Source organism: Haplochromis burtoni, unplaced genomic scaffold, assembly GCF_018398535.1.
Source record: "Haplochromis burtoni strain Fernald_Lab_line unplaced genomic scaffold, NCSU_Asbu1 Contig_46, whole genome shotgun sequence".
Taxonomy (NCBI): Eukaryota; Metazoa; Chordata; class Actinopteri; order Cichliformes; family Cichlidae; genus Haplochromis; species Haplochromis burtoni.
This window is the reverse complement of record NW_024582407.1, coordinates 2,164,849-2,185,482: the sequence shown is the minus strand read 5'-3', so window position 1 is coordinate 2,185,482 and position 20,634 is coordinate 2,164,849. Positions and strand designations below refer to the sequence as shown.

At 39.8% G+C, this 20,634-nt stretch overlaps 1 protein-coding gene across 3 annotated transcripts in view; it reads right to left on the bottom strand.

Annotated features, from left to right (window-relative positions):
- LOC102290610 (equilibrative nucleoside transporter 1) overlaps positions 1-20,634 on the bottom strand; it is a 50,420-nt gene that overhangs the window by 28,578 nt on the left and 1,208 nt on the right. Inside the window, exon 1 of one of the 3 annotated variants that reach the window (XM_042220313.1) lies at positions 6,875-7,071. The exons of 1 other annotated variant lie outside the window; for it this stretch is intronic. The gene's annotated coding sequence lies outside the window, so the exon portion shown is untranslated. Of the gene's footprint in view, positions 1-6,869; positions 7,072-20,634 lie in introns of those variants that run through there. One more of the 3 variants, XM_042220311.1, reaches the window with a different exon arrangement.

Sequence of the window (20,634 nt, the reverse complement as noted above, 5' to 3'; positions counted from 1 at the left end):
AAAAAAAAAAAAAAAAAAAAAAAAGAAATCGCGTTTATTATTATATTTACAAAATTACCACAGTTTTTGTCTTGGTCGTATCATTTTATTTTGTTGTATTTATCCGCAAACCCCTTAAAGACCAGTCTGTGAAAATATTGTCTGACATTAAACCGGTCCGTGGTGCAAAAAAGGTTGAGGACCGCTGCTCATATCTACTGGGTGACCAGTTGTGACTGGCAAATTGTTAGCCAGCGGGGCTACCCTCCTTTCTGACTCTTACAAACATGCTGATCACAGCAGAAGGGAGTCAAGCACTAAACACCTCATAGACTTCTACACAAATCAGGCTATCTAAAACCACAGGGGTCGTTTCTCCTGGTGGACGTTACAAAGAATGCATGTTTCAAGCATGTCTTTTATTCTGATTACAATTAAATCTTGAACAGTTCACATTACTAAGGTAAAAATGGATTCGAAATTATTAATGTATGTACTCAGAACATAAAACTTGTGACTATGTACCTATGTGTATACTGCATCAAAGCAGAGACAAAGAAACTCTATTGGCATCCTTTTTTTATAGCAAGTCAAAGCTTGCTGTAAAATAACCTATATTGTGTAGGCTTAAAAGTTAAAGAGGTTCTGAATGCAGTTTCCTCATTAAGTTAAAACCAAGCAAAACAGCACACATAAGGAGTCATGTGCTCTGGGCATGATCTAAACTTTAGCATCCACACTGAGAAGTTTAACCCTCTCAAGGCAGGCGTTGCCGATTTGCAACAGTTAAAAACTAACAACCTGATTACCCCACATACATATTTTATGAGTTTTTCTTACTCAGAAGTACCACTGCAGGACTTGGTTGTGCATTAGCAACAAAAAGTTTAATTTGAGCCTGAGAGGGTTAAAAAGCAGTCGTTGAACGCAGCATTCTCCATACAAATGTGTGTCCTGCGGGTATAGGTGGAACAATAGAGGCTGATTCTGAGAACTCAGATGGTATGACCATCTTCCTCATTGTGATCTCTCAGCAGTTATTGCTGGCATGTGAAAAAGAGTGGCACGTGTTATGGAAGTAATGCATGTCTATGTGGCGTGTTGGCCTGAATTTAGAGACAAGGACAGTGACAAAGGGTTTGGTGTATGGGGAAGTGAGCTTTTCAAAGTGGGGTACAGTGGAGGGTAAGAAGTTAGAGTTAAAATGCCACTTAAATCAGAGCTAAACATGGATGGAAAAGGTTAGAAGTTCCTCTTTCTCACCTCTATAACAGAGACGCCTTTATCCCCAGGCTGAGTTACAGAATAGTTTGATGCTGGTCATATGATGAGGTGTGTGAAGAATAAACTCTCTCCTCGAGGTCATGTCCCAGTGCTAATGGGAGCCAAACCCTTTTCAAGTCACAGCATTTTGACTTAGTAATATTAAACTGCAACTAGACTGGAACTGGATTGTTTTTCTAGGAATTAACCAGAGGAAACGGATATGGTGGTGCTGTTTATTTTAGCATGACTGCTGAAGACTGGATAGTTTTATACTGAGAATCTTGAAGAGACATGTCATGCTCAAGTTTGTAAACTCTCCCAACCCTGTGAATTAAATAACAGTATGAGCAATAAGCTATCAGAACTTTTTCTGCAATTTGTACTGTTGAAATTAGACTTCTCTTTCCTAAATCGAGCTATTTTAGGGATTCAATAGTAGTTAAACTTCAATGGAGCTTCATTGGTCAGGCCCACTTAAGATCAAAGTGGGCTGTATGTGGCCCACGATGTAAAATGATTTTGATATCAGTAGCATTAGCGTGTGCCATTAAATGATCAGTGTGTGCAACCAGTAGGACGGAGGGGTGTTGTTAAAAAAAAAACAAGCAATATGTAGCTGTGATTGGATAGCTTTTCAGGTCCGAAATTTCTCGAAGACAGAGCATGGAAACTACCACAATAGTGGTTTTGATCTACAGCACTTATCATCAAGCTTTCCAATACATCCCCTCCTACAGCGTGGGATTCCCCATCAGTATGCATTTACAACTCTCTATTCTAGCTCCACAACTGCATCCCACCACTGCAACACAAATAAACTTCCCATTAAATAAAGCCCTAAAAATATTAACCTACAAATCTGAATGTTTTTGGAATCCTCTCTAAGAAAAAAAAAGGAATTTCTGCAATATTAACCCTCCGAGTCGTCATTGTGACTCGCTCCAAACTAGCTCTGAACCCGAACCTGAACATTCCAAGAAAGTAAGTTGGAATGATTTCCACAGGAGAACTTTTCTGAACTTCAATATGAGCAATTAAGGCAACAACAATAACAGTAAAGGATAGTGTTGATTGGCATATGACGGGGTGGCAAATACAACAGTTACCTAGGCAACTGTTACCTGCAACACCCACTAGCAATTGACCGTCAGCTACAAAGGGATGTGTGCTGAGTGAATCAGTTCCTGTGCGAACACTCCTTTAACTTTAACTGGCACTTCCAGTCTCCTGTTTTTGCTACCAGCTGGCTTTTGGCCCAGGTTGCTCCTTTGGCCGCCCTTTAGGCCATTCAGCACCTTCCCAGAAAGAATCTCACACAGTTGGATGTACTCCAATTCAACCTCAGGGACTGCTTGCTCTGCTCTGGTAATCTGCTGTGCACTTGAGGGCCAAATTAACCACAACCTGCAGGAGGTGAAAAGCTGGTTCATGTGCCGCTACGCTGAGCTCACCGAGGCAGCAGAGCAGAACAAAGACTACAAGCCGGCTGCTCCAGAGTTGGAGTTCATAAGCACTCACACAAGAGGCACATGGATATACAGCTGCTATTTTCACAATTTAGTTAGCAAATATAATGTTTGCAAAGTAAAAATTCAGTGTTTATTTGTGATTAATTGAAATCTGCGCCTGACATCTTCATGTCTTTGACTGTAATATTTAACATAGAGAGGGAGAGAAAGGGCGAGAGCAGGATGAAGACGGCAAAGAGACGGAGCAAAAATAAACAGGTAAGACAGGACGTGTAGTAAAATTCACTAAAAATTATAAAGCTGTGTTGTCCCGTTATCGATTGTGGATCCCCCACTTGCTCTTAGAAATTATTATAAGGTTATATTTTTGCCATTTTTTAATTTCTAGTTGAGTGCAGAGGATAGAGAGAGGACAAAGGAGAAAGAAGGAGGCAGCAGATGGTGAAGTTAGCTGGAAAAACAATACTTGGGTTTCACAAAGTAGTTTTTCATGTATTTCATGGATGCTTTGCGTGCCTTCCAGTAGCACACTTAAAAAATGCCAGTGGATATGCTAAACAAAACATATTAATATGAATGGTAGTTTATTCAGGATTCATACCACTCTAAACATGGCTCAAACAGGATGACTGCCACTACACTGACGAAGAGACTTCAGATCTATTCTCTAGTCATAAAATTGGGATACACGACGATACTTCTTTCCTGACTGAGCCTTTGCCTCGGGTTTGATAACTAAAGCCTCCACCCTAAAACGGCTGGATTAGACTGAGATCTCCGACTATTCACTCGGCTTATTCTTAAACACTACAATAGGTCATCCAACCAATTAGGTTGCTTTTGAAGGTAACATGGTAAAGCGACTCCAACTGAATTGAAGTCTGCAAATGTGAAAAGGGCTGATGACATTTGCAAACGGCATATATTTTTTAATTAATTAGAAGGCACTGTATGGATAACGTTATGATTGGGAGCTGAAACCCTCTAGAAGTTTGAACTAGAATCGCCCTGGGTTCAAGTATGACACACAAACTGAGGCACACACAGAAATTTCTGTTTGCTCCACAGCTCAGACTGAGGACACCCAGGAATACTTTATAGCTACGTTGTAGTACGTTGACTTTTACAGTCTTGATTTCAATTTCACGCAGTCTCTCCTCCAGTTTGTGTCATGGACAGTTTCACTATCTTGATTCTGTCTAAAGAGAACAACAAACTGAACGACTGAAAAAAAGGAGGAAGACATGGGTGAAGCAAAAAATTCCATTTAAAAAAAAAAAAAAGGGCCAGAAAAATTTTTCAAGATGTTTGAGCTCATTTTTGAACAAAGAAGAGAGAATAAGAGAGGAGTTCTGGGTTGAATAAGGTTTACAGCTCAGTTTCTCAAAGCTTAAAGTGTGAAGCTGCGTTATTGACCATCACTTTATTGGCAGACTACATAAGGAAGTGGTTTACTCTGGTTGACAATTCTCGTAGAGAGCGGGCAACCACTCACCCTGACTTCTATGCAAGTTAAGAGCAATGAACAGCAAAAAACAGCAACACTTTCATTTGAGATACAAGTTATATGCTGTCAAAGTATATATGTTGCTACAGTGATGTGCAAAGATCTTGAGCCACCCCTCATTTCTTTACATTGTGCTATCAAGGAGCTAGAAATGTGTCATTCATTTAGTCCAGTCCTGTACTTGACCGTTTTCAGACCAACCTGTTTTTGTGTGTGTGTCAAAAGAATTATTCAAGCATAAAAAAGGCACCTAATTAGAGGTGTGTCTACACATATGACAAAACCTAGTTTAAACTATGTGTCTAGTCACTTTGTTACACATTTCAATAAATCCAATGCATCCATTTCTCATGTTTCTATTCCTAATAGGATAAAGAACTGAATAAAGATTTGAGGGATGGTACAAGACTTTTACATGTACTTTATCTCTTAACGTATTTTAGGTTCACATGCTCATACATGTTCTTGCACACCCTCCTGCCTCACTGCAAACTAAGTACAGTAAACAGTAACACAATATCTTCACACTGCTTTCCAATTTTCACTGGGCCATGCATCAGTATAGCAACCACCTGCCCTGGCAGCAAATTTATGCTGCATAAGAGTTCAGTTTTTCATCACCTCAAAGCTGCTATTTGGTGTCAACGTCACAGTCAGTGGACATCACCAAACGCCGTGCCTGTACAGGCCTTTTATTCAGTCAGTGATAAAAAAATAAATAAATACAAACAATGACTGTGACAGCTCATATTCAAGGAATATCCTGAAACGTTGGCAAATACCTTAATCTCATCACGTATACAAAAAAGGGATTTGAGTTGTCACGTTCACAGCAAGCAGACCTGCACAACAACCCAATACACAATGAAAGCAGATCAATGAAGGTAATTCAACAAACCTCTAACATCACTGGAGCTGGGAGTGGAAATACAATTGAAACACAATATCTGGCTTATTACTCATAACTCCATCTATTTATAAGAAGTGAAAAACAACAGGAAGCACTCTCTACTGCAATCTTTATTTAGAAACAAACTACTACCTACTGCAACCATGCTGTCTAGGTTTTTCCCCTTTTTAGATTTTACCTACAAAAGCAATCCAGTGACTTACATAGATTGCTGTCTCAAACTGGGAATAATTATTTGCATGGGCAAATAAGAGCAGGAATCAATAACACAGGGAGATAAGGGAGACTTCAGTGAGGTACTGAGAGTGTCAGGATTATAAATCCTTAGAATTTACAAAGAAATCCAATTCACACCAGAAGAAAGGGTGTTAAAAGGTCTCCAGATCTGTTGTCTTCACTGTGACCTGCTGTCTTTACACTCATTTTCCTTTCCCGCCACTCTAGCGGGAGCAGGAACAAAGCCTTTCTCCAGCTGCCCGTCTTTTCAGTTGGTTCAGGTGGTTTGGATGAATAGCAGACTGGCAACAGCAGCTCCATGACTGCACTACAGTCGGCACAGTTGAGTTGAAATACAAGGCGGTGAGTCAGTTTAGCCTAATCATTTCCTTCACATTAGCCAAAAATGATCTATGCTATATTCTGTAACCAAGAAGACTGGTTAAAGCTCAGGAAACAGGTGAAAACTTAACTCCCACTCTTACTAGTCACCCTGTGGTGGTCACAGCACCATCAGCTGTTCACTGGGGGGGGGAAAGTTGCCATTCTGGCACACTCTTCTCTCTGTTCAGGGGTCACAGAGTCACAAATAGACACAGATTCATGTGACCTGAAGCCAGGCCAGGAAAGACACTCAGTAAGGGAGAGAGCCTGCAACAGAACTACCCCCTATAGATCATCTAAGTATCACAAAACCACAAGAGAAAGAACCCCACAGGATGCCCACTCCCCTGTTCAAACCACACTTATGGTTTCAGATTACAACTGGCACGCTTAAGCGGTGAATGCATTCATTTCACCTGCTCATCAATTCATTTCATTAGCTCCTGTGTGATACCATCACGCACGTTGAAGAGCCCATTACAGCTGCCAACACACACACACACACACACACACACACACAACCAACCACGTGTCCAACGACTGATCACAAGGTTATCTAAAAATGTAGCACTGCTATATTCAATTCTTTCATTCGACAAGAGTTTCATTAGAGTCTTTTGTTTTTTTAATCACAAAATTCGGGAAGATGCAGCAGTGGTTTAGATGTGTCACTCTCGTGCTGAGAGAAACAAAAACAGGCGAAATGCGAAGCGCAGGAATGAAAAAATGCGTTAAGAAACAGCGTTTTTTAGCACCACAATGTTTCCATTAGTCAGCCCTCTTCTCTAGCCGGACCGTCTGTGTCTAATTGCCGGGATAGAGCGCGAAAACGTGGCGCTAAATTTAATTTAAATCAACAAAGGACACACGCGGCCACGGAGTAACGAAAGCCCCGGTCAGTCTGCCTCTGTTTTTCTACCTCTTTAGATTATTTTAGGTATAAAAACGAACCACGGCCTCGTAACTTTAACATAACAGCACAAATCAGCATCCGATACAACAGCAACGTTATTTTTACGCTTAATCTGAAGGCGGTTTCAAACTACCGCGCATTTATGTGGCGATCCTTGATGATAAAGGTAAAATAAGCGTCTGTGAGTACAGACTAGCGCTCATTGACTGCAGTGTGATGTCTTACCTTACCGGAGTCGGTGGAGTTTCTTGTCCCCATCCACTCGTCTACTCAAATGAACAGACAGACACGCCTTCGTGGCATGATCATCACCCAATCATTCATCGGAAGTTTAGAACAACAAAAGGCGCACAGGGGACGAAAATAAGCCTGTTTTTGGGTGGTAGCCCGCCAGGGTATAAAAACAAATATCTAAAATTAATAAATGAGCCCAAACACAACACGAAAGGATCCTTTTGTCACAGTCTGTGAGTTTTGCTCCGAGCCTTTAAGTTTTCTGCATTGTTTTTAATTTGTAGTCGAGCTTTTTCATTTCAGCACTGTGTGATTTCAGATCCGTTTTGTTAATACAGTATGTCAGTGAAAAATAACTGACATAACTAAGGTTATTTTTTTCCTATTTTTTTGTTAAACACTTCCCGTTTACACTTACTACAATGATTTGACATGCTCAACTACAACTACTAGATACAACCTTGCAGCTCAAGATTATTAATATATAACATGATAAACAAACAAACTGCTGTGTAGTAGAAGGCTGTTATATTAGCTTTTCCTCAATAAGCATATTTTGACACTAGTCAGGTGTACTTTTTTCATAAACAATGAATAAAAAAATTACTCATAAGAAAGTGTTTCTACACTGTAATTCTATTTAAAAGGGAAAAAACGGAAAGAATACAATTTATGGAAACACACTATAAAATGTTATGGCAAGTCAACTGCACTTTCAAAATCATCCCTGAATGGCACGCCGTGAAGCCTAACCAGTGACGAGGCGGAGGAAGCTTGAGTATTCGATGTGGGACGACAATAAAATGTCATCTGCCACCCAAGACTTTCTGGATGTGTAATGCCAATGTCTGTGACTGTTTTTGAAACATCTCTGATGAGTAATCATATCACTACTGATGTGACCAGCACAACCAGAAATGTGGCAATTATATCACTCTAAAGAAGCAGCTTGTGGTACAAATGAAACCAAGTAATGCAAAAGTACTTGCCACAGCACAGCATGGTTTTTCTTTGTTTTTGCTACAAGAATTCAGAACTTCAAAATAACAACGAAAAAAACAAAGTAAGCAAAAATACCACCAACTAAATATATTCTATAACAAAGCAACCACCTTTTGCTTTGATAACACCTTTGCACAGGCAGCGTCATAAGCAAGTCTTGAGGGAGTTTCCACATTTGCTGAGCAAGAAGCATGAAACAAAGTTTCTGCAAGGCACCATTACATAGATTGGAAGTGATGCAAACAGAGATAAATCCATGTTTGAGTGATGTTTCAACTTTGGTCATGAAAACCCATCAGCTGCGATTCTCCCATAGAGGAAGAAAAGGAATTTAATGTGTCTTCTACTTGAAGCCTGAGAAGCAATGATTCAGAATTCAATCACAAAGTTCGACAATCCTAATGAATGTATTCTTTGATCCTATTCTCTGATGTAGACAGAAATCAGTGCATAAGGCAAAAACAGAGTTTGTACAGTTATAATTTTTGAAAGAGTTTGAAAGTCAATATTTGGTATGAGCACCTTTACTCTTCAGCACTGCCATTCTCTTAGACAAGCTTTCTAGTAATTTCTTAAAGTAGTCTTCGGGAATACTTCTCCAGGCTTCTTGAAAGACAATTAAAGCTTTTCTTTGAATGCTGGCTGCTTTTTGCTCCGTTTTCTATCAAGATGATCCCACACTGCTTCAGTAATGTCGAGTTTTGAGCTCTGCCAATCCATGACATGACATGCAGAAAAATAAACCTGTTGCCAAAAAGACATTTTTCAGATGGTATCAGTGGTTTAAAATCAAACCCTTCTTTCTGCATTCCCAGCTCCATCAGTTTGACAAGATCCCCAACACAACAGGCTGAAATGCAGCCCCACACCATGACAGAGCCTCCATCATATTTTACAGATGCTATAAACACTCATTGTTGCACCTCTCCTCACCTCCTCCAGGTGAGGAGAGGTGAGGTCAGTTCCTTGATCATTAATATGCAAATATTCATGACTACTGATCAACAACCACTGATCTTTTGGGTTTTCCTTACCTGGATGATTGAGCTTGCATCAAAATGGTTTTCTCAAATGTTTTAAGGATAGAGGTTACTGAGAAATATCTAGTTTTAGCTAATATAGCTCCTTGGGAATCACCTTGTTGGGGCAACCACTTTTTAAAATCAGATTCTGTCAGATTCTCTCATCATTGGTATTTTTGGTAGATTTAAGTAAAAATCTGAACAAATTTTGATTTTTTTGACCAGCTGCTGGTAACAAAGTGTCTAAATGTACTGTTTAAAATTGGTGCGTTGCTAAGTTGTTCATTATTTGTAGAGACAACAGAGGTTCATCCCATGAGTTCGGCACATTTTATGCTTGAGTGATTCATAGGTCTGTGTTAAGTGATTTAACAAACAAAACAACATTCTGGTCAGATACAAAGACTGGACTGACAGTGAGTAAAAAAGCAGCCAATATCCAAAGACAAAGATCTTCAGAGAGCCTGGATAACTATTGCCCAAGACCCCTTTAGAAAATTACAAGAAAAGTCTGGCTCCTTGGAAACAAAATAAAGAAATAAGAGGTATCTCAAGAGTTTTGCACAGTACTGTATTTCCAAAGCAGCACAATACAAATAGTTACCAGTAATTAATTCGGTGTTAAATATGGAGGGAGGTGTTTTAATTAAAAATGTACAATCAATTATTTACCATGCATTACTAATATTCACACTAACCTACAGTTTTTTCGAATGCAAAGACATTAGGCACAGGAATTTGCCCTGAAGGCCAAAGCTGACTAAGTTTAACAGTCTGAGGCATATAGAGAAGGACAAATCACCCACAGACAAGATTAGAAAGCCTATTTAGTATTCCTAAAGAGCTGTATTTGTGTAAAACAAAAAAAATGCCAAAAACATTTTTTTTCCCTTGTACTAGAAGAACTGAGTCCAGTTTTTGTCGTGATCAAAAGCTGGAAACAGATGGAATCGGTTATTGCTGTTGTGCAACACTTTGGCCTGCTGTATCTCTAAATAAAATACAAACATCTTACAGAATCTTTTAGAGTACAGCTTGTCTCAAGAGTGTGCAAAAAGAGACACCAGCATATAATTTCATCATAAAACGTGGGCCGTTGTTTGTGGACATTTTTGTGTCGAGTCTGGATACACTTAACCCTGTTTACTCATATAGTTGTGGTAGGTACACAGTCATCCACACCCTGTCTCCCCTCCGTCTAAAAAAAGCTTGCGGCGGTTTCAGACAGAAACCATCTGTGACGGAGAACAAGTCTGTCTGCTTCCCTGCAAACCCAAACCCAGTGAACGACGAGCTGAGCAAAGAGGACTGAGGGTCCACTGTCTCTCTCTCTCTCTCTGCTGGTGTGAAGACACAAAACTGCACAGCATTTCCATCACTGGCTTTTCAAATGTATTTTTGTAACTATATATGTCTGTGGCTTGTTTATTGGCTTGTGTAGCCAAAGAGGAAAGTCGGTTAGCAGCTTGTCAGTGCTGTAAGGCACAAACTTAACTGGGTTTTTCCATGAAGAGGACTGAGACTGCCAGGGAGAAGGAAAATAAAAGAAAGGAAAAAAAGAGAATGTGGGTTCTATGAGAGACTTCTTTCATGAGGCAATGTTGAGCATGAACGCAGAGATATCTGACGGGTAATGTGGGAAAGATAAATGCAGGTGACGACCAGAAAATTGGGGCAGAGAAAGGAGCAGCAACTGTAACCCAACGGGTGTGCGTGTTTGTGGTCTTTGGCGAAAACTGACTCCTTTGGAGCGCCTGTGTGACATCTGGCAGAGGCGGTTTTAGCCTGCACAAGCTGAACATGCAGCCAAAGCAACCTTTCATATTGTCAATGAGAGCCTGAAAAAACAATCAATGGCCTTCTTCTTTTTGTTGTGTCGCTGTCAGATGAAATGCTTAACCCCTTCGCTTCCCGCTGACCCACAAACAGCTTCCTTGTTTTGCCATTTTTAGAACAAAAGTTAAGCAAATAAACATCACACGTCTAATTCGAGAACATCTTGTGAAGTTTGTGGCATAAGAGGTGCACGCAGAGAGAGGAGGAGGGCATGACGTGAATAGGCTGGAAGTGGCTTTCTGACCACATACTGAGATTTAAGAAGACAGTGGTAAAGAAAGGAATTCCAACGGATGGCCTCTAAACCCCCGAATGGCTTAGGAAGCAGGGTGAAGTAAGCTCTCTACTGGAGGATGAGGATTTTAAGACCTGGCTCCATTTTTAGGGTTTAAAACTTGGACTGAAGCGATAAAGACAAACAAACAAAGAAAAACTCCTCACAAAGGTATGTGAGAGTGGAATCCCTGTTTTCATTACCTCAGAAGCCCCTTCAAACTCCCAACTGAGTGCGAGTCGTTGCAAGGGTCACGCGCTACTATGAAATCCCTGTCACAATGGACCATCAGCAAATCTGCTACTGCACAGACAAGGAATTCCCCTCAATCCGGAGGTGCGTTGAGGGACAGGATTTTGAAACAGTCCATTATGGGATTTACATCCAAATCCAGAAAATTTAAAACTGGCATTAGTCCCAAATTGTGCAACTTGAAGAGTTGCTGCTCACATTCTTCTGTGTGACCATGAAATAAAACAGAAACCATCAGACTTTAATTTGCTGAATTCCCTTAAATCACTTCTTCATATATCACTAACTTGGTATGTATAAGTGTTGATAAAAGCTTATCTAAGCGTATCTGAAAAATGAATCGCTCCTGCACATAAAAATGATCTTTTCCATCAATCACTGAGCTCATTTTTCATTTCAGGATGGACAAACAGGTGTGCACATTTATACGAAACTGAAGACAGAGAACAGAAGTTATTTATGTCAGTTTGAGCAGGTCTTAACCTTCCACTGAATGCTGTTAAAATGTATGAATTACATGATGTTAAAACAAAGAAATGCTTCATTTTACAAGGTGTGTTTGTTCTGTACACAGAAATTTTGAGTCCATCCATGTGCAATGAACACACACGGAGAAGGCAGCGGGGAGAAGTCGGGGGGTTAGGTGCCTTACTTAAGAGCACTTGACACGTAGATCTTCTGAGATAGCGGGAACCCACCCACAAATTTCTCACACCACTCTCAGTCACAGTTGCCCTCAAAAAACAGTTGCGAACAGTTGCGAGTCTGTTCTGCACATGCGGAGGCGGAGGCTGTGTGAGTGTGCATTCTTGTCATTTCTACATTTCTATTATCCTTAAAATTAATTTGTGTTGTAGCAGATTTGTTCTGACGACAGGACAGAGACCAGTTCTCTGGAAAGAGCTGCCGTTATCCCAGGAAATAAAGTGGTACTAAAAAAAAGCCCAGAAGTATGGAAACTGGAACCAACAAACAATTAATTGCTTTATTCCACAGTTCATAACAAATGGCAAGTGCTTCTCAGGCATAACAGGTCAACATTTAATACATTGAAATGTTTGCAGTGCATTTCAATCTAGGGTTTTAATCCCAATGTGGTGTAAGGAAGGTGTCAGCAACCTGCAGCTCTGAACCCAGATTCTTAACGTGGCTTTATCTGATTTCATCCTTAAGACTGCTGGCTTACAGGCATGGTTAATATGCAGCTGGAGTTAATTCTAAATTAACTGAAGAAATCCTTCATTTTACAAGGGGTTGGAGGTCTAGGTGCCTTACTTGAGAGAAATTGGCCCTTTTTTTAGGCTCTTAACCAGTCTGTTGTAGGGCTATCACACCATTGAGTCTCACACCTACATCCAATTTAGAATCACCACGTAACCTAACATCTAACATCCATATCACTGGACTTCTGCAGGAAGCCAGAGTAAGATGCAAACTCTGCAGGGTCCAGGACCTTCTTGCAATGAAGCAGCAGGGCTAACCAGTGCACCACCATGCAGCCCCTAAGCACAAACCAACATTCAAGAATATTAAACAGGAACTAAAATCTCAAAGCATCACGAGTCCCAGGTACCAAGACTTCAAGCCATGAGTTACATTCACGTATCATCATCATTGTTCAGATGAGAATTGCAGAAAGATAGAAAGGTATAATCGGTGACCAACCGAACACAAAGCAAGAACTGTGTGACACACAAACCAACCTAAAAAAACATCCACGTTTTCCCTCACTCATTCTAGAACTGAATCCACACAAGCACTATCATAAAAAGCCTTCCCACAAAGCTCTATATTGGCTAATAAGAAGCACTAAAAACATGCTCTGTGCATCCCTGATTAAAGCTCCTCCAGCAAGTCTCCTCTGTCCTTCTGATGCAATCTAGGAACTGATTTCATTCAACATGACACACTGAAATTGCTTTACGTGTCACAGGCAAGTAGACACAGGGAACGAGGAGGCACAAATTAGAGATGACGAAAGCGCTCTGCCTCTATGTCAAAACTATGCAAACAGTGTCTGAATATCTATCTATAAGGTCAGTCAATTGTAAGTGAGCTAAAAGTGTGTTTTCATGTAGAGAAAAGCAGAAACTGCACAGAAAAAACCCCACTTAAAAACATAAAATCCCTGTTTTTATGTGGGCACTAGCTAACTCAATCTGTGATGTCACAACATGTGTTTTTCATAACTGCTTAACAAGGTTAGTGTCTTCAAAATTGTTGAATCCAAAGTCTCCATGCCCAGTTTTACTATGAACTAACCGCACAGACATTCACCACGACACACACAACAAATATTAAACTGCAGTAAATGTGAGAAATCTCGCGATTCTGCACATGATCTGAACTGCAGCTGAAGTCCATGACTGCATGCGTGTAAACGTATATGTGTTTGCATGCAGCCGCCTGTGTTTTCTTTGAGTATCTACTTACATAACATCATCTGTGAAAACAGCTCAGGAAATCTGAATTCCCCACTGACAGACAGCTGTTACAAGACTTTAGGTCCGGAGTACATTTGGCTATCAGATCATGACCATCTATAGATCTACTCTTCTCCTTGATGTTGTTTGCCACTCTTCTTAATGCCATCAGTTTTCGCCCAGGCCCTGCTTTACATCTTATCAGGAGCTTACAGCCATCCTGTTGGTCTGTCCCCATAAGGGAAAATAATCAAGCAGAGGTAACCAGATGCAAAGGCTTTATTTTTTTAACATTTTGGAGGTCTGTTTTCTGTGGTGTGGTTGCCCATTTGAAACCCAGTACTCAATTGTTCTTGATTTCCCAGTCTTATTTAACCTTGACTGTTTTCATCTCCCTCCACTTCACACACAGGCCATCTGTTGAAACCATAATGGAAACAAAGGCACACTCGAGGCTGTAATTGCTTAAGAAATGTGTTTAGTGAAATTATATTTTCACAGTCACACAGCACATAATTTCAGACTGTCAGAGTCAGGTGATGAGGCTCTCTACAGTCACTTTTTAAAAAAAATTGCAGTTCTTCAGTTTCACCCTGGATTTCAAAGGATTAGTAATGGAGTCAGATATTTATTTAAACTATGGAAATTTTCTGCATAGTTTATCCAGAACATTAACAATGAATTGCAGTTCATGTTCTGCATGAAAATACAGAGTATTTTCTGTGCTTGGTCTTAGGAATTCATATAAAAATGTTGTTTTCACTCGCTGGGCCCATGTCCTCATTTTCGGTTTGTCAGCGTCTTAGTAGGTAAAGGTGAATGGCTTGGACATGAATTGAGCTGCGGTTTGGGGAAAGCCTCGAAGGGGAATGGCTCCCGGGCCTGGCAGATCCTCATGTGCCTAAGAGAATTGAAGAAGTTAAAGAATTGAAAAGTGAAGGGAGGGTGGGGCACGTAAATGAGAATGAACAGCTTGTAGAACTGGGAGAACTTATATAGATGAGAACTGGAAGGAGGGTGTTGGAGGCAGCTGCTAAAGTTCATTTTTAATTGTCAAAAAAGTAAAATTAAAATTGCTGGTTACAATCCGGTTGTTCAGTCTGACGTCACTAGCCGTGTCTGGGTCTAAACTCCGCTGCAGGTCCATACATCAAACGATCACTGTGGCATTACTGAGAGTTGAAAAACTGTCTAAAGCCTTTCATCTTTAATAAAATGATCAGCGTTCTGCTCTACCAGGTGTAACAATTGAGTTTAACATCCAGGCATCCATGAAAACGGAATTTATGACATTTAACGGAGTTAGAAGTTAGCAGGGAGTTAGCTCGCTAGCTTCTATCTAAATACAATATAGCATGTTCTGACTGCGGGGTTTTGGAAACAAATTAAAACGTACAGCTCTGTTATCACTTCCAGCATAAATGAAGACAGAAAACTAAACAGCAGTGACGTTTGTAGGGTTACTGAAGTTGGGCTAGCTGGTATATAATGATGTGCTACGTGACCGCTAGCGACACAGCTATGTTAGCATAATATAAACAAGCTAACTTTTTTTTCCACTCGATAAAAGTTAACGTGAGTGTTCTCGGTGGTCAGAAACAAATGTAATCGCATGGCAGGATGCTGTAAAAGGACCAAACTTCAGCCAGGAGAACAACTGAGATAATCCATCCACAACACGAGGTTAGTCATTCATATACTGCTGCATGGGCTGGGCTGTAGTTACATCCTAAGGTTTTAAAAACTGAGCTTAAATAAATGATTAGTGGTAATAAAAGCCGAGGGAGGTCAACAGTGATCACTGACTGTTTTAGGAGCTTTTTGAGATCAAATAGAAGAAAATACATAACATTAAACATGTTAAACAAAAGCCATATTAAACGCAGACTACTTTAGACCCGGAAGTAGGATTCGTCGCGTCATCACTGAACAACCGGATAAGCCTGTGTGTGTACGCAATGACTGCAGAGCTCCAGTTAGTTAAAAAACTGGATGCACTTCCAAAAGTATGAGTATTTTCCTCAGTCTCCTGACTAGTCGTGGTGTTGTAGAGCTTTATATTCTACTTCCATCTGAGAATAGTTTGAAGCATCTACAAGGATGTCCAAACAGAGTGGAAGTGTGTAGAATGTGTGGGCAGGATTGGTAGAAAAGTAAAGGGACACCTTTGTGGTCAGGCTTTATTCTACGTGGCCATCCTTCCACCTTTCCCAACCTCTCGGTCCTTACCAACTATCCAGCATAGAGACAGTTACAACCGTGGGCCTAAAGAACCATATCTCTGGTTGCTTTCTTTCAAAATTTTATGTCATAATCACTGATCACATGAGTGCTCCTTGATGGCAAGAAGAGTCTGGATGGTCAGAGGAGTCATCAAAAAAGCAAAGCTATACAACAGCGCATTATAAAGTGATAAAAACAGATTTATTCTGTTTTATGGAGAAAAAAAAACAAGACTTTGGTGATATTGTTCAAGGTTCAAGGTTCTTTATTTGTCACATACATAGTTATACAAGTATAACACACAGGTAGAGGAAGAACATTATATATATATATATATCACTGACCCTTTTTGAAATAAGTTTAAACTTGAAATTTTATTTATGATAAAATAAATGATAAATGATTATAAAAAAAATTACAGAGTTTTGGGCACAAGCTTTTCAACTTTTGAACGGCGGCATTTAAGAAAGACAGCCACTAGCTTAAAGAGAGGTAGAAGGACACTGTAACAGCTTGTTTCACACTGAGGATGAACTGTAGGCTGGCCTTTATTTGCTCGTTAAGCTGACACCAGATCCCTCAGCTGCGTGTGGACCACATGGCAGTGTGACACTTGATGATTAAGTGTGAGGCATCTGCCACATGCATGGCCAAACAGTGACTGTGAGACGTGTCATGGTCACCATCATCAATGCATCTCAAACAGAGATGTGGGAAAGGTTCAGTTCTACAGTTTTTCATTTATTACTAATAGATAATGAACAAAAGAAGCATGTTTATCATATATTATATTGTGTTTGTTTACATGACACCTCTACTCTCTTTTAGCCTCAAGTTGCACTGCTGAGACTTTGACCACAAGTGGCATGACATCATCACACAGATGATCATGCAACAGACCCCGACATCTGTCAACAATATCATTATTTGGAGGCGGAGTTAGCATTTTGCAAAAGCATTGTTTGATAAAGGTGTGATATGCTTTTAAATGTTTAAGGAGGATTTAAGATCTCAGTAAATCAGAGATAAAAGACTAAATAATGCCTCAAGGATTTTAATTTTTTCCAAAAGGTTTTTAAAAAAAACTGAATATGAAACAAACAAAAACAAACAAACAACGTAACAGTATCTAGAATCTAACAACATTCATTTTTGTAAAGAAAATAAAGATAAACATATTCTCTTTTTATACTGACCTTGGATTTATCTATTGTTTAGGATGTTTTAATAGACAGACTTATAGACATTACCCAAAGGAGGTGAAAGTCTTTTACCTGCCAGCTCCCAGCTAAAAAACTATGTCATGTCTGATTGCACTGACGTGAGAACACTCCAAGTAATGGGGCACAGAATTCCTACCTTGCAGATATGCTGCCTCCAGCATGCTCACTCTAAACCAGGGAATACACGCAAGAGTGAGAATGCTACTGATGCAGCTAGTCTCCTGCTGTGTGCTACATATGAGGAAGGACGAAAAAGGACACTGACTCTTCAAACATATTTAAACAGCTACAGACTGGAGAACACTCTTTATATGATGTAAAGATACCAAAACACAGGAAAGCCTGCTTTGCCCTCTTATGCATGCAACCTTGTCGCACTGGTGTGCAATGAGCTTGTGGTTGTCTTGCAGTCTAGCCTGGTTGCAAAATGTTTTCAGAATTAAGGAAACCATAAACCTCAAAAGACGTATACTGTGTGCTGTATGCGTGTATCACAAAATGGCATTCATATATCAGTCTGCAGATTTAGATATGTTGGGCAACAACATTATTCACATGACTTGAATGTTTTTTGAGTAGACCCAAGTCATCTAGTAAGTCATACATTTCTATCAATAGCCTCAGAATTGTTTCTCTTTCTTCTAAATCTTAAACTTTGTATTTCCCTGATCTTTGGGTAAAGCTTTGTAGTCCAGATCAAAGAAACTGGGCTTAATTTCAGTGCAAGTGAGAAGAGAAATTACAGTCAGCCTTGTGCCTGTAATCCATTTAGTTTTCGCCCTTGGCTCACTCTTTGTGTGTGGTCTTGACTCTTGCTCATTCTCCACAAATGTCCCAATTATACCACAGTATCAAAATCAGCCCTGTCCTTTTCTTTCATCTTTTCTTTCTTTTTTCTTTTGAGGAAAAGCAGCAGCAGCAGCAGAAAGCTGTGATCCTGGTGTAACGGAAACCAGATTCACAGCACTCAACATGGCATATCAGAATAAATACCTCGTACCAACTGTCAACCTTGGTGGTGAAGAGGTGATGATTTAAGCTTGTTTTGCAGCCACAGTCACCAATTTTTGTAAAATTATTCTTCACGAATCTGATATAAGATCGGATTAGGAATGTCTGATAATTATCTGAATTTCTGCTAGTGTTTTCTCAAAGTGTGTAAAAAGCCTTTTGCTTTGTTATTTACAGGCAGTTTACTTTGTGGACACTGAAAACAACAAATTTGAAGCTGCCTGGAAGTTAAACAACGTCCCAATGTTAGCTGAAAGATTTAAATGGCAAACATATGTTTCTGATTATTTCGAGGAGTTTCCCTGAACTCTCATCATGGGTATGTTATGTAATCATAACTTCTATCTTCACATGAAAAAACATGAAGCAACTACCTCATTTTTATGAAATCTTCTTTGCTTGACCAGCAACGAAGACAAATAGGCGTGAGCCTTAGCTGACAAAAACCAAACTGACCTCAGTTTGCTTAACTAAACTCAACAAACTTCTGTGTTTGTGTAAAATATGCCTTATTCGACTTCTGAAAACAAACCTGAGATTATTTACTGATGAAACTTAATCAGACCACATTCCTGGGTATTTTCTGCAAAAATACGCTCAGGTTATTTGTAATCTCAGACTTCTTTATTTTTAGTGACTGTAGAAGCCCTCTCAGTTTAGTTCAGACACCCTCCTTTTGTCCCTTTTGTTTCTATAGTAAGTTAATCATAATATCCATCATGGAAGTCTGTATACATACTAACAGCTTTGTGAAGTTGTAGTTACATGTTAACCAGTACTTAACTAGTGACACACTGTTATCAATGCAGATGTTTAAAATAACTAGCTGACTGCAGTTTCACTTTCTCTGTTTCTTGCTTTTGTTTTTGTTGGTATTTACTTTGTGCTAATGAACTAAATAAACCTTCATTATATGAGCACAACTAATTGTTTAAAGTCTTTCAGCACTTAATCATGCTTATTTTGAACATTTCACAAAGACAAAACTGCCCTAAAACATTTCAACAAACAACTGCTCTTGCTAATGGTAAAACAACACTGCAGAAAGCAGTGTCACCTGAGTATGTTAGCACACAAACTAGCACTACTTACAGTAGACTGTAAGTGAGATGCACAAGGTCAGCAGCAATACTGAGGTTTTGGGTGTTTAAATGATCCACGGGTTCAAAGTGCGCAAAGAAAATACGCTCCACACCCTTACACTACCAGCACTAGCCTGAACCTTTGTTACATGCCAAGATGGATCCATACTTTCATGTTGCTCACACTAAATTCTGACTCAGCCGAATGTCGCAGCAGAAACTGGGACTCATTAGATCAACATCCTATTGTCTAATTTGTCTAATCTGTTTCAGAGATGCTCTTCTGCAGATCAGCAGCTTCTACAATACTCAGACCAACAACCATGCTACATTCACAGTCACTTAAATCCCCATTCTTGCTCACTCAGCAGATCATCTTGACCATGTCTACATGCCTAAATGCATTAAGTTGAACAAGTGTCCCTAACAAAATGACCATAAAGTGTACATTAAACAATAAGTAGACATCTGAAGCGGTTTGTGCCACCAAAGATGAAGAAAGGTTTGGCGGTAACCAAAGACACTGGGATCCTCCTCTGGGCCATGTCAAAGCAGGACAGGATTTCCTTTCCTTTGCATTTATTTCAACTGTTGTTTTCATGAAACTGTGAAGGACATTTCCTTCTATTTCACCAGTTAAATACATAAACAGATTGGTTTGTCTCTACAAAATAAAGTCAGTTGTGTTTAAGACCTTGATTCGGTTTTGGTTAATCCACTGCATCATGTTACGCTGCTGCATACTCACACTACGTGCTGTTCCACCCACGTCTGATTTTCAGATTGGACTTTCTAATTATAGCTGCACAATTGTCTAAGGGCATAACGTCCTGGTAGGAGATCAAAAAGAGAGAGCTGCAGAAAAGGACAGTAAACTGGGCTCAGTTAATAAGGTGCTGAAGGCCGGTTACAGAGCTAGTAGGGAGTTCAGCATCTTGCTCAAACTCACAATGATCCTCGGCTTCTGCAGTCTGTAATCTAATCACTTCTATCTATGTGCCTCTGTTACAAGAACAAGAGAAAACAATCAGGATGTCACATAGTTTTATTGTTTTCCTAAGGAATAGGAAACTTAACAGATTTTGCAAACAAAGGCCCATTAACTAGTAAAGTGCTACTCACTGGGGTGTTGCTAAAGTGGGGACGTGGGGTGGGGGAGGGTTTCTTTTCCCCCTGGAATTTGATTGACATCCCCTCCCAGTTTCCCCCAGAATTGTTTTATCAAATCAGTGCAAGTGGGAAAAACTACAGGAGGGACGAGGAGGTCTGGATCCAGTGATCGGGTTCACTGCTTAAAGTACCACTCCCTAAACTCCATTACATTTCAAATGTCAGCCTAAAACTCTGTTCTTTATTTCTACAACTGAGCAGAACAAAACATGCTTACAGTTGCAACCAGACTGCACTT